A 12,645-nucleotide genomic window follows, 5' to 3' on the forward strand; every position below is an offset into this window, starting at 1 on the left:
AAAGAGAGATAGAGGTCTTCCATACACTGATTCATTCCCCAAATGGCAGCAATAGCCAGTGCTGAGCCAGGCTCAAGCCAGGAGCCAGGACCTAAATCCAGCTCTTCCACGTGGGTGCAGGGGCCCAAGGGCTTGGACCATCCTCTGCTGCTTTCAAAGCTGCATTAGCAGGGACCTGGATCCAAAGTGAAGCAGCTGGGAACCAGCGTTCATATGGGAGGCTGGTATTGGAGGAGGTGGTATAACCCGCTATGCCACAACTCTGGCCCCAGTACCCAACTTTTTTTACAGCGCAAAATATTGTGGACACTTGAAGCTGAGCAGGACATCTGTCTGCCCTTCAAATGCTCAGATTCCCCAGGCTCTTCATGGGCATGTCATGGCCCTGTGATTTAGTTCTGGCCCATGGGGTATAAGTAGAAAAGATGTGTGTAACCTGATCAGTGACACTTCTTTTCCTACTTCCTCTGACTGGAATGGCAGGATGACCCTTGGATCAAAATTGGCCAAAAAAGTAAAGAAAATGCCTGGAGTTCAAGAGACCAGAGCAGTAAGATAGAAAGGCTCTGGGTCCTTCTTCCTAAGGGCCTGCCATTTCTAGCATTGGACTGTATATTTACATAGACGGGATCACATTCCTTCTTGTGTAACTCACTATTATTTTGGAATTTCTATTTGTTTTTGTTGAACTTAATTCTGTCATAAGCCATGATGAGGCAGATTTTAAAATTGTCAGAAAGATATCAAGATAATTGAGTTGAATAATGGACATATTCAACATATTCATATTTAGGAATAGCAGGAGTGTAATTAAGGCCAGAGTTCAGAATTCTCCACCTTTATGTGGATAAAAGTTGATAGATATGAATCCAGGAAGGTTGACTTAGATACAGAGGAATATAAGAGAGAGTTGGCTTTTTAAAACCAGTGTGGTAGAACAGTACTGCTGTTTACTCCATGAATCCTAGTTTTTTAGCATGATTGATTGTTATAAAAATGAAATGGAACATGCATGGTAAATTGCTTTGTAAACCATATTTGGAGTAACCAGTGCACTTGAACATGCATAAATCATGAATGAAATCACAATGTAAATTCAAATTGTGCTTCCTAATATCCATTTAATATATATTCATAAGGGAAAATTTATCCTCTGCTGCTGATTAGAGTAGTAGCAGGTGCTCTGACTTTTGTGGTACCAGAAAGCACTATATTTCATTGAAGTCGCAAATACAGCCTCATTTGAGGAATAAATCTTTGTCACTGGTTGACCTTGCTATGGAAGGGAATGTGCATTCTGGAAAGGTGGAGTGTGGTGGGTTTTTGGACACTGTGTAATCTTTTTTGAACACTGCTAAGTAGCCCAACATAGCTCTAGGCTGGGGAATACTTGTATAGCAAGCAAAATAAAACAGAAATCTCTTCCTTTTGGTGCATACTATCAAATGGCTACTTCTCCCTTCCTTGCTATTTCTTCCTCCATTTCTGGGTCTCTATCACTCACTCCCCTGAGATACACAAAAAGTGTAAAGGCTTCACAGAGAAGGTCTTTTATTGGGTTAGGAATTTAAACTGGCTTTGTATGCTCTGGACTTAACAGATATTTGGAGCTGACTGATTTTCTGACAGGTGTGTGTGAACTCATCCATGCCTCCCTTGTTGGATTGCCATGACCACAGCTTCCCAGCATTGTTTTGCTTTTCCCTCTGGCCAACACTTTCTCCTCTGTATCACAGACTTCTCTGTCTGGGCCCCTTCCCTGTGGCCTTCTTGGGAAAGCTGTGAAATGGCTCCATACTGGCCCTTCCTTCTGCCAAACCCACCTGTTTGCAGGGAGTGCCTGCCCATCTGTGAGCTGTTCCCAGAAGGAGAATCCTTTAGGTTCTTCCAGGACCAGCCACCTGGTATTTCTCAGGATACAGACACCATAAAAGGTGACTTTCAAACTCCAGGACAGCATAAAATGCTCTGATTGTGGCCTTGAAGCGAAGAAGGTAGCACTTTTCCACCACTTAGCACTTACCCTGTTACCAGACAGTTATACACTCACTAAGTTAACAAGGAGTCAAATACTTTAGTTTTGCCCACTTTGAAATTTGTATTTTGATTTGCCCTTCTCTGCATATCTGATTTATCTTTAAGGCCTGGGTCCAAAGTCTTATTTTAATATTTAATTGCATACACTTTTCAAGTATAAAAATTGTTTATCTGTTTTTTCTGTAAAGAAGGCTTTCCTAGGGATAGCTTTTATTTTTAAAAGTTCTAATGCAGGCGGTATTACAGCTCAGATGTGCAGAGAAAATGAGAGGTTTATCCTTTATATATGACCTGACCTTTCTTATCTCCTAGATAGATCATGGTGAAGGGAAGCCAATGTATAATCAAATAGAAGAAACATTGTCTAGGGCAGTGATTTAGACTATGCCTTGGGGCCAGAGTTGTGGCGTAGTAGGTTAAGCCACTGCCTGTGATGCCAGCATCCCATATGGGCACCAGTTCAAGTCCCATCTTCTCCACTTCTGGTCCAGTTCTCTGCTAATGTGCCTGGGAAGGCAGTGGAGGATGGCCAAGTGCTTGGGCCTCTGCCACCCATGTGGGAGATGCAGATGAAGCTCCTGGCTGTGGCCTAGCCCAGCCCGGACAGTTGAAGCCACATGGGTACTGAAGATCAATCTCTTCAGCACCCTTTCCCCCCACCCCAGCCCCATCTCTGTAACTTTGCCTTTCAAATAAACAAATACTTCTTCTTCTACTTTTTTTTTTTTTAAGTATCTTTAAGGTTTGTCCACCTGCTCCTTTCAGATGTCATGTGAGTGTATGGAAGAGGAAGTGAGACCCTGGGTGGAGAAGAAGAGCTCCTTAGGTCTATACGGAGTCTCTGGGGTTCTCACCTGTTCCTGTGGCTGGTATTAATGTGAGGAGGAACACAGACGGCTGAGATGCCATTAGTTCTTTTTTCTCTTGAAGGAATCTAGACAGATCCCTTTGTTTGGATCCCAGTATTCTTGCATTTTTTTGTGTTTCTTTTTCTTTTTTTTTAAAGACTTACTTATTTTAAACGGGAGGTGGGGGGAGGGAAGAATTTTCCATTCGTTGGTTCATTCTCCAAATAGTGGAAATGGCCAGGGCTGGGCCAGGCTGAAGCCAGGAGTCTGAAACTGTATCTGGGTCTCCCATGGGGTGGCAGAGGCCCAAGCAGTTGGACCGTTGTCCACTGCTTTCCCAGGCACATTAGCAGGGAGCTGGATCCAAACAGGAGCAGCTGGGATTTGAATTGGCACTCTGATATGGGATGCCAGCATTGCAGGCTGCAGTTTAGCTTGCTTTGCTGCAATGTCTCTCTCTCTCTCTCTTTTTTTTTTTAACTTGTATATTCTCTATTGTGGTACATAAATCAATACCACACTCATTCCTCAGATTCCAGCATTAGCCCTATCTATTCAACAGGTGCCTTTCTGGTAGCTTCATTTCTTACTAATTTGCCTTTTCTTTTAATTTCTTTAACACTGTGGAAAATATGATTCCTTAGTTGTATATTTCATATTTTTTCTCAGAATTTCCTATAATTTCCTCATTGCTGTCCTTAGCTTCTTAATTAGATTATATGCTCACGTAGAGAAAAGTTTTTTCTTTTTTTCCTTTTTTATAATTAAACAAGTATATATTAGGTGTTTGGTAACCAATTGATACATAAATATAAAACTTTGACTGCTGTTGACATACTTGTTAAATTATATGCATTAGACACTCGGGATTTTCTTATGGCAATATTTGCCAACTATATTTGTTATTTGTGTGTTTGAGAGAAACCTTGTGGAATTTGACCTTTTCATACTTTCATTGAAGAGAGCAAGCAGTCAGGTGCTGTTTAAGTTGGAAATGCTTTTGTCTGCAAGTAACAGGAAACCCATCTCTGGTGACTGAGACAGATGGAGGCTTTTCTTTCTCAGATGCCAGGAAATCCAGAGGCCAGCAATCACCTGCCTAATGGTTGCTGCATTGCTAAGTATCCGGGCTGCATTCTGGGAAGAAAGAAATGGGGGAGGCAAAGAGTGGGAAGAAGCACATTTGCCAGGTCTTTTGAAAACGTTTGCATTTCTAGGAGCGACATACACTTTCTGGCCAGTAAAATTCTCCTTAGTTTTCCTCACATGGACTAATGTCTGGAGGGTTGCTGGGAGCAGGGGCTGGTGGAGGGTGGGTGCAGGCACCCAACCATGTCCCATAGAAATCCCAAGTAACAGTTTAGATGCCTGTTTCCCCTATGGGAACCCCACTCTGAACGGGGCCTCTGCTCAGTGTGCGTCTCTCAGAAAAATAACTTCAGGTTCACAAAATTACTAAATTAATTTCTAAAGGGAGTTTTGTGTCTTTTTGTGGAGGATTCTCGAGTTTAGTGGCTTTTTTGTTATTGTTGTTGTCAAAGTCTGTACACGAGATTTTGCAGTTTCAGGTGTGGATGGAGGAACTACTCGGAGTGTAAATCCTTGTTTTATTGCTGGGAGAAAAAAAAGAGAATAAGGCAAATGTTAGCGTCTTGAAAGACACAACAGGGATTTATTTTCCCTTCTCTTCATGTGCGTGCCCTTTAATTTTTTCCATCCCTCCAGCAGAGCTCAGGCAACCCCAAATTAAAGCAGTTCGCACTGTGTGGCACATGATGATTAAATCTTCTCTGGCTGTTCTGGAGATGGACAGATAACAGTTGTTGCAGAAAACCTTTTGTAGTGGCTGAAAAGACAACTGTCACGGAGAACGCTGTAACTCCCCTGTGTTACAAGATAAAGTTAAATTAGATCAGCTGAGGTCCTTTGTCGGTAGTGATCCCTTTAATGGTATTTGAAATGTGTTGACTGAACAGAAATGGAGTGTCCTAAGTGAAGTTTCATTATCCGTCGGAGCCTCTTGTAAATACCGCAGTGTTGTGATGTCTGTTTAGCTAATTTCATGTTCTTTTGAAGCCGCTCTTCAGTCGCCTAAAATGCTTATTACCAGTGAAGACTGTACATTAGCACACAAGAGCCTAGAGAAAACATCACTTACCCTTTGGTAATGGACAGCTAAATAATAGTGGCAAATGAGAATTAATTATCTTTATGCAGATGTCGCATCAGCCTGCAGTGGCACAGGCTTATTTATGCTTTGAAAAAATACCATTTTGTTTTTTTATGAGGATGTAGAGCAGGCAGATAGCAGATAAGGAAGAAATGATTTGCACTGGCATTACTTCAGTGGCTTATTCAGAACATCAAAGAATATAGTGAGCACTTTGTAAACTCTTTTCCTCTTTTTTTGATTCAAAAAGTGCTGCAGGATGCATGAGGCTTTTGCGGTAGGAACTGTGGCAGGTGATTTGTTTCTTTAGTCCTGTTTTCCATGGGCAGTGGGTTGCTTGTTGCAGTCTTCAAGGTGCAGATCCTAAATTGTAATACCTATGGGGCCCAGCTGGAGAGAGCCTTATTTTCCTGTCTCACTGTGCCAGTGAAGGTATTAGGAAACACATTTAAGAGTTTTTATACAGAGGTCTTTATTTGCACTAAAATTTTGTCAGTGATACAAAGAGCTCTTATATGTGTTAGAAAAAAGGTATGAGTCACTATAAAGTTTTGGAAGGACTAAGAAGTATTTGAACATTTAAAAAATGCTTTTTCCTTGTTTGCTCTCTTAACTTCTGATATCTATCTGGCATATTTGTATTGGAACAACTGACCTAAACATCTTAGCATTAGTCTTGTAAAGTGTATGCTTTGGGGTACATATCTCCACTTTGGTGCCTGGGTTCAACTCATAATAGTATTTGACACAGTGTGTGTTTTGTTTACTGGGTAGTATGCTGTTGAATGGAACAGGTGTGTTTGGGATGCTGTTGTCTGTGTATAATAGGTATACAAAAAATGACTACAGCTTCAAGCGTTGTCAACAAACATACATCCACATGTGCATGTTCACACACACACACACACACACACACACGACAGAAATCTATCAATGCTCCCTTCCACCTGTCCCATCCCATGTCCATTCAGTCCATCGTGAGTCCAGGGACTATTGAAATGGGATTTTGCAGATGTAATGGAAATATCCAGTCACTTTGGATATGAAGATTATCCAAGCAGGCCTGACCCAGCTGATTGATGAGTCGTTTAAAATGAGAAATTTTTCTCTAGCAGTGGCAGTAAAGGAGCTCAGTGAGATTCCACTCACCTTTCTGTTGCTGTTTGAAAGATAGAAGGGGCCAAGGAAGGAGGACTGTGGACAGCCAGAAGCTGAGAGTGATTGCTAGTTGACAGCTAGCAAAGAAATGGGGACATCACACAAATAGAATTTGTACCGCAACACAAGTGAGCATGGAAGTAGATGCCTATCTAGAGCCTCCAGGTTTGGCTGGCACCTGGACTTTGCCTTTTTGAGACCCAGTGTGGAAAATGTAGCTGTGTCATGCTGAACTTCTGACCTGCAGAGCTGTGAGTGAACAACTCCATCTTGTCCTTAGCCTCAATGTTTGCAACAATAGAAAACTATTACATATATGCAGATATATGTAAACCAGGAAGCATGAGAGACACTACATTAATTTCAGTTTGCAGGGCCAAAAGGGAAAAAGAAAAAGTTGGATAATGTTAACAGAATTGTAGATCTGCTATATGTTCTCATTTTGTACATGAGAAATTAGAAGTCCAGAAAAGGTTAAGGCATTGTTGAAGATTTTGAATCTGGCTAGTTGCAGATCTGGGAAGGGGGCTGGTCTTTGGATTCAAAGTTTGGTATTTTTTCAACTGGACTTCAATATGGTGCATGATGAATTTTGGTTGATATGTGAACCAACGTGGCAAAAAGCTAAATAATGGGCAACTTCTCTGTCATAATGTCAAAATATTATTATTATTATTATTTAGCTATGGGATGGAAACAGTGTGGTGTGCTTTACTGTGTCTCGTCAGCCACTATGAAAGTGTTGATACACTTGGTGCAGCGTTCTTCATGTTGGCTCACTGCTGACTCCGGTCAGTGGTGCTGCTGTTATTTGGGGTATCACGCGCGTAACCTTTTACCTGAGATTTACTTAGCACCTTCCCTTTAAGCATCCTCAGTGATAGCAATGATCTGACCCTGGAGAGTTAATTTAATATTGTTTCTAAGTAGCTTCTGGATAGTTCTAATAGGAAGGATCAGGTTTGGTGAACAGTCCGATTAATTTGATGAAAATCAGTCTGGGGAATAGATAAAAAAAGTTGGTCTAAATAATGTAATAAAAAGAAATACTAGTATCACATATTAAGATAGACTTTCCTATTTGTTTCCTTAATTCAATTTATCTGACCATAGATTGAAAGAAAAGGCTTAGAAGTCTTTTGGAGCCGTGTTGGCTGTGTGGGAGTAAGTATCAGTTTTTCCTGGCAAGTGGTTGCATAGCACGTGCTGTTTAGGGGAAACTGAACCCCAGTTTGACAACGTGCGTGATCATGGGCAAGTTATCCAGCTGCTGCAGACCTCGTTTTCTCTATGTGTAAAATGGAGGCGAGGAGGCACTCAGTGGATGCATGAACTGAGTATGGATTATGTCCTATTAGTGTACACACTAGCTCATAGTCTGTGCTTAAGCATTGCTTGCTTTTTAAAACATCGTTTTTGGTGGTAGTTAAATGATGTGTTTAGGTTTGATGGATAGGAGAAGCCACTTCTTTTAATTGGACCCAAGAAATAGGACTCCCCAGTGAATCTCACCCTCTGCTTATTTCTTGGTAACTCTATATAGAGCCTCTGCGTGTGTTCCCTGACAATTGGAGGAGATAGAGTGGGTGTTTCTCTGTTTTTATAACCTTTTCTCCTGCCCCCTTTTTCCTAACCCATGTTACCATGATATCACTCTGGCTTTTCCCAAGCGTGACAGAATCTTGTAATTTGGCCTGCTTCTACTTTAGAAATTCTTCTTATGTGTTTGTATTCATACAGTGAGAAAACAAAATTCTGTCACCCTAGATTTAAATTCTAGCTTTAAAACAGAACAAAATAAAACAAAGCAAAAAGATATCTCCTTGCTTGAGCTCTCTTACCTGAGTCTATAAATCTGGACAGAGTTCTAGCTTGTAGGTTTGATTGACTGTGCAGTCCCGTGTCGGCACAGAGGACCAGGGTCTCCGTGCATGGTGGTCCAGGTGGGCTCCAGTCCTCTTGATTTCTTGTAGCCTTACTTGTTCTGTGATCCCTTGCGTCTGATGAAGCGTTAGCAAGGCTGGTTGGTGCTTCAGGAAAGAGAATAAATATTGTGCTCTAAAATAGACACAATTTTAAAGCAGGTGTTAAAAATGGAAAGAGTAATTCTCAGAGAAAAACATATAGCAGGAAATTTTAGATAGCTCACCATATACTTATTTGTAGTTTTTTCTCTATGCCTGTAATCATAGTTTTATAAGTTGTGAAGTTCCTCCTAGATTTTATACCATTAAACTCTGAAAGCTTAAAAGATGATTATTCTTTCAGAAGTAGTTTTAACTCAGAATTTAATGGTATGAAATACTTAAATACTTCCTAGAATGCTGACTAAATCAAGCTGGCTTTTGTTAGAAACTGGAGAGCTTGGTTAAGATGAAGGAAAGAGATGGCTCTTGACATCTTCATATTTTTGAGAGGTGACTTGGAAGCAGTCTGGGGTGTGCCATTTCTCAAAGGACTTGAAGATCTGGGTGCACATTGGCCTCGTGGCTGAGATGCTTCCTGGGATACCCACATTGTATATTAGAGTGCCAGGGTTGGAGTCCTGGGCACATTGTCAATTCCAGCTTCCTGTTAATGCAGGTCCTGGGAGGCAGCCTCCTGTGTGAGACCTGGATTCTGTTCCCAGCACCTGGCTTTGACCTGGCCCCATCCTGGCTATTGCTGGCATTTGATGAGTTAACCAGGGGATGGGAGATCTCTCTTTCTCTCCCTCCTACCTTATCTTTTTCTTTTTGCCTTTCAAATACATAAATAACTGTGGGGAGCAACTCGGACTAGACTAAGTTACTGGAATTAAGACTTATTCTATGCATCTGCTCTCCCACAATATGGCGCTGAGAAGGGAGAAACAGCTTCTACACAGCTGCCTCCAGTTCAACCAATAAACTGTAGGACCTGCTCCTGATTGGAGGAGAGCAGCGTACTCGGCGTGTGGGTAGCAGAGTTGGGATTGGCGGAAGAGGACTATAAAGGAGGAGAGGGGTAGCAGAGTTGGGATTGGCGGAAGAGGACTATAAAGGAGGAGAGAGACAACATGCACCGGGAACATCTATCTGAAGGAACACCTGTGCAGCCCCCCAGAGAGCCGGCCGGCGGTGTGCCGCTCCCCCGCGGAAGTGGGGAAAGTGGCAGGGGGAACCGCCCTTCCACGGAGGTGGAAGGGACAGTAGCCAACCCGGGAAGAACCAGCAGCAAACCCGGGGAGGGCCGAGCAGACAAAAGAACAACGCAGGGTCCTGTGTCGTTCCTCCACGAAGACGGGGAGTGACAAATAACTATTTTTAAAAAAAACTTAAAAAATAATATTTGCGTTTTTCACTATTTCACCCTATTTACCGCCTTAGGTGACTAGAGATTTTGTCAGGAAAAATTTTGATATTAATTATTTTATAAAAAGAGCTGATACATGCAGGTTTTTTTTTAATCTAATGAAGCTAAGAGCTTTATACGAACTGGCCCATTTAATTTTCATGATACTTGGAGGTACTAACAGCTGTCAGTATTCTTATGAGATACTATGAGGCATCTTCAAAAAGTTAGTGGAAATGCACCATGTAAAAAAAAAACTCTGAATGGATTTCAAAATGTCTTTGTACTAAAATAGTGTTTAGTTTTTAATACTATTCCCCTGAGCCTTGTGAGGCCCCCTCATGTTCTCAATCCTGTAACTCTATGTCTGTTATCCATTTGTTTCAGACACTGCACAAAGTGCTTTGGATGTGTTGTTTTTCTGATTTCTCACCTTAGTCCTTTAAAGTATTATCTTTCCAGACTCTGCTCTGTGAGGGTCCTGAATTTGCTTAATTCCTCTGGGCTCAGTCCTAGCACAGTAGCTCGGCGTGTGCCTGGTGAATGGTTAGTTACTACTGAATGAACAAATTCCCATTTTTCTGGATGAGGAAACTGTTAAGTAACTGGCACAGTTCAAGTGGTGACACTGGAATTTTCACTGGACAAGTGTAACTTCAGAGTTCGCAACTTTGTGTGCAAATTATTGTTTGTTAAGAAATTTCTGGAATAAGGTTGAATTCTGAGGCACAATGGTGTGTAAACCCAGGTTTTAGAATTAAAAGTTAAAATATAAAATTATTTTTGGAATATTAAGAGCTTTGAAACTATTGGCAATCAGCCCTTATTGGGAAAACTGTGAATTTAGAATGGTTAAATATGAAGAAATATGGGTAATGTGAGTTTTTCTTATTTAATGGGAAAATATGAGGGTAGTAAGACTCTTTGAGGGGCGAGTATTTGGCTCAGCAATCAAGATACTTGCATATCATATCAGATTGCCTGAGATTAAGTCTCTGCTCCACTTCCAGCTGAATTTCCTGTTATCATACAACCTCCCGGGTGACAGAGAATGGCTCAGGTACTTGGATTCCTTCCACATAGGAGACCTAGATGGAGTTCTGGGTTCCTCGCCCAGTCTTAGCTGTTGTGAGCGTTGGGAGAGTGAACCGGCAGACAGAAGATCTTTTTCTTTCTGTCTCTCCTTCTCCCTGTGTCACTCTGCTTTTCAGAGAAACAAAAATGAGTTTGGAAGAAGATTCTGTGACACATTCAGTGATTTTTAGTTCATGTAAAGAAGGAAGAATGGAAAAAACAATTAAGTTTTCTACTGTTTCCTAGTACTTAAAGTACAATACATGATTAATTATGAGGATTTTAAAAATTTATTAAAAGTAGCACGTACTATTACTATTTCCTAACACATTTGTCTTTTCTTTCTGCCAGAGTAGCTGGAATTCTATTATGAACATGCATACTGTGTGGAAGCTGAAATGTGTATTTCCATCTTACAGATTTGCAGGTGTTCCAGTGAAATGGTTTTGAATCAAAGGGGTGAGCAGAATGAATGAGACATTGCAAAATGCACTAATCTACTCCACCGCCAGAATATTGTGAACCTGTGTTTTATTCTGATCAATATGAATTGACTGCTGGTTTGAAAATTATGGTGATTTTTATGAGGGAAAATGGCATTCCATTTTAATTTCTAGTGTGTATCTCTTTAAAAAATTCTTTATTTATTTGCAAGGCAGAGTTACAGAGAAGGTGAAAGAGAGAGAGATATCAATGGATTTTCCATCTGTTGGTTCACTCCCCAAATGGTTGCAGTGTCTGTGTCTGGGCCAGGTTGATTCCTGGAGCCTGGAACTCCATCCAACATGCACTTGAGCCATTTGCTGCTTTTCCAGGCTCATTAGAGAACTGGATAGGAAGTTGAGCAGCCAGGACAGGAACCGGCACCTGTAGGGGTGCTGCTGTTGCAGACGGTGGCCTAGCTCACTGTGTCACAGCTGCAGCCCCACAGTATGTATTTTGGTGAAGTTCAACATCTTTTCAGATAGATATGCCCATTCCCCCCAGCCCCCACCCCAGACTATTTTTTAATTTATTGCAAGCTCCATTTTTTAATAAAAAGCTCTTTAGTTGCTCACAAGAATCACATGGTTGGAATTACCCTGTTATTAATAGGTGAGCTGTTTATATTCTTGGGAGCATAAACTAGGGAGCAGCCAGCCGTTCTTTTGGTAAATTGGCTTAGAGACTTCAAAACCACCAACCGCAACCTCCAGCAAATTAATGTAATTTCATAACATCATCATCCCCCTTAGTAGATGTGAATAAACATCTTGGATTCAGAATGTTAAAGATGAGTAAATTCTATGTTAAGGCTTTGCTTTAACAGGAGTAATGAACTTCATAAATACTGAAGCTTTGGAGTGGTGGTGTCAGCAGTCCATTGAGGCTCGTGTCCTCTGTCTTCTCTGTTTTGCCGTTCAGCCTCTGCTGTGGGGTTCCACCGCTGGCCTTGAAATCCGTCGGTACACTGCCTCTGTCCTGCTTCCGTTCCACACCTGGGCCCAAGTCACTTAGATCAGTAGTTCCTGCTGTCCTCGAGGGCTGCACCAGGGAGCGATTCTCTGTCTGGGCTTTTTCATCATCTCTTTGAATGAGCATTGCTGTCTTAAGCCAACGAGACAGAGGTATATCCCTTGTTGACCTATGGCTTTGCTCTTCTGCTAAAAAAGTACTCAGGCAGATACTGGAGAGAGCGGTGTTCCCTGAGGCTGCTGGTCTTTTTCTGCTCACCACTCCTGCCCTCCTCCCCTCAGAAGCCAAGTCACTCTGCGTAATCAAACTATGTACAATTTATCTCTTAAAACCGGACAGGCAGCAAGTCCTTTGTTTCCGCGTTCTTGGTTTTGTCATGCCAGTGTGCTGGCTGAAAACAAAATTGCTTCTCTTATTTTAATGAAGGAAGAAGTTTCCTGGTTTAAAAAAAAAAAAAAAAAGACTGGCCATGTGTAAACATTTTTAAACTGTTGCCTTATTTGTGGTTTTTCAGTGTAGAAGGCAAAAGTTTAAAAGTAAATAAGATGTAAAGTTTAAAGTAAATACAAGGGTTTTTCATCAACTAGTTTT

The 12,645-nt window shown here is 41.4% G+C and overlaps 1 protein-coding gene and 1 long non-coding RNA gene across 8 annotated transcripts in view; one reads left to right on the plus strand and one right to left on the minus strand.

Moving 5' to 3' along the window:
- Window positions 1-12,645, plus strand: part of TMTC2 (transmembrane O-mannosyltransferase targeting cadherins 2) — a 447,603-nt gene that overhangs the window by 51,191 nt on the left and 383,767 nt on the right. The gene's annotated exons all lie outside the window — the stretch shown is intronic.
- LOC138844227 (uncharacterized) lies at window positions 7,130-8,337 on the minus strand. Its single transcript, XR_011379792.2, has 2 exons — window positions 8,055-8,337; window positions 7,130-7,211 (listed from the first exon to the last, which is right to left on the minus strand). It is a non-coding gene; the product is annotated as an uncharacterized LOC138844227 (long non-coding RNA).

The sequence above is a fragment of the Oryctolagus cuniculus genome, chromosome 11 (assembly GCF_051225735.1).
Source record: "Oryctolagus cuniculus isolate XC-2025 breed Fujian yellow rabbit chromosome 11, ASM5122573v1, whole genome shotgun sequence".
In the NCBI taxonomy this organism is placed as follows: Eukaryota; Metazoa; Chordata; class Mammalia; order Lagomorpha; family Leporidae; genus Oryctolagus; species Oryctolagus cuniculus.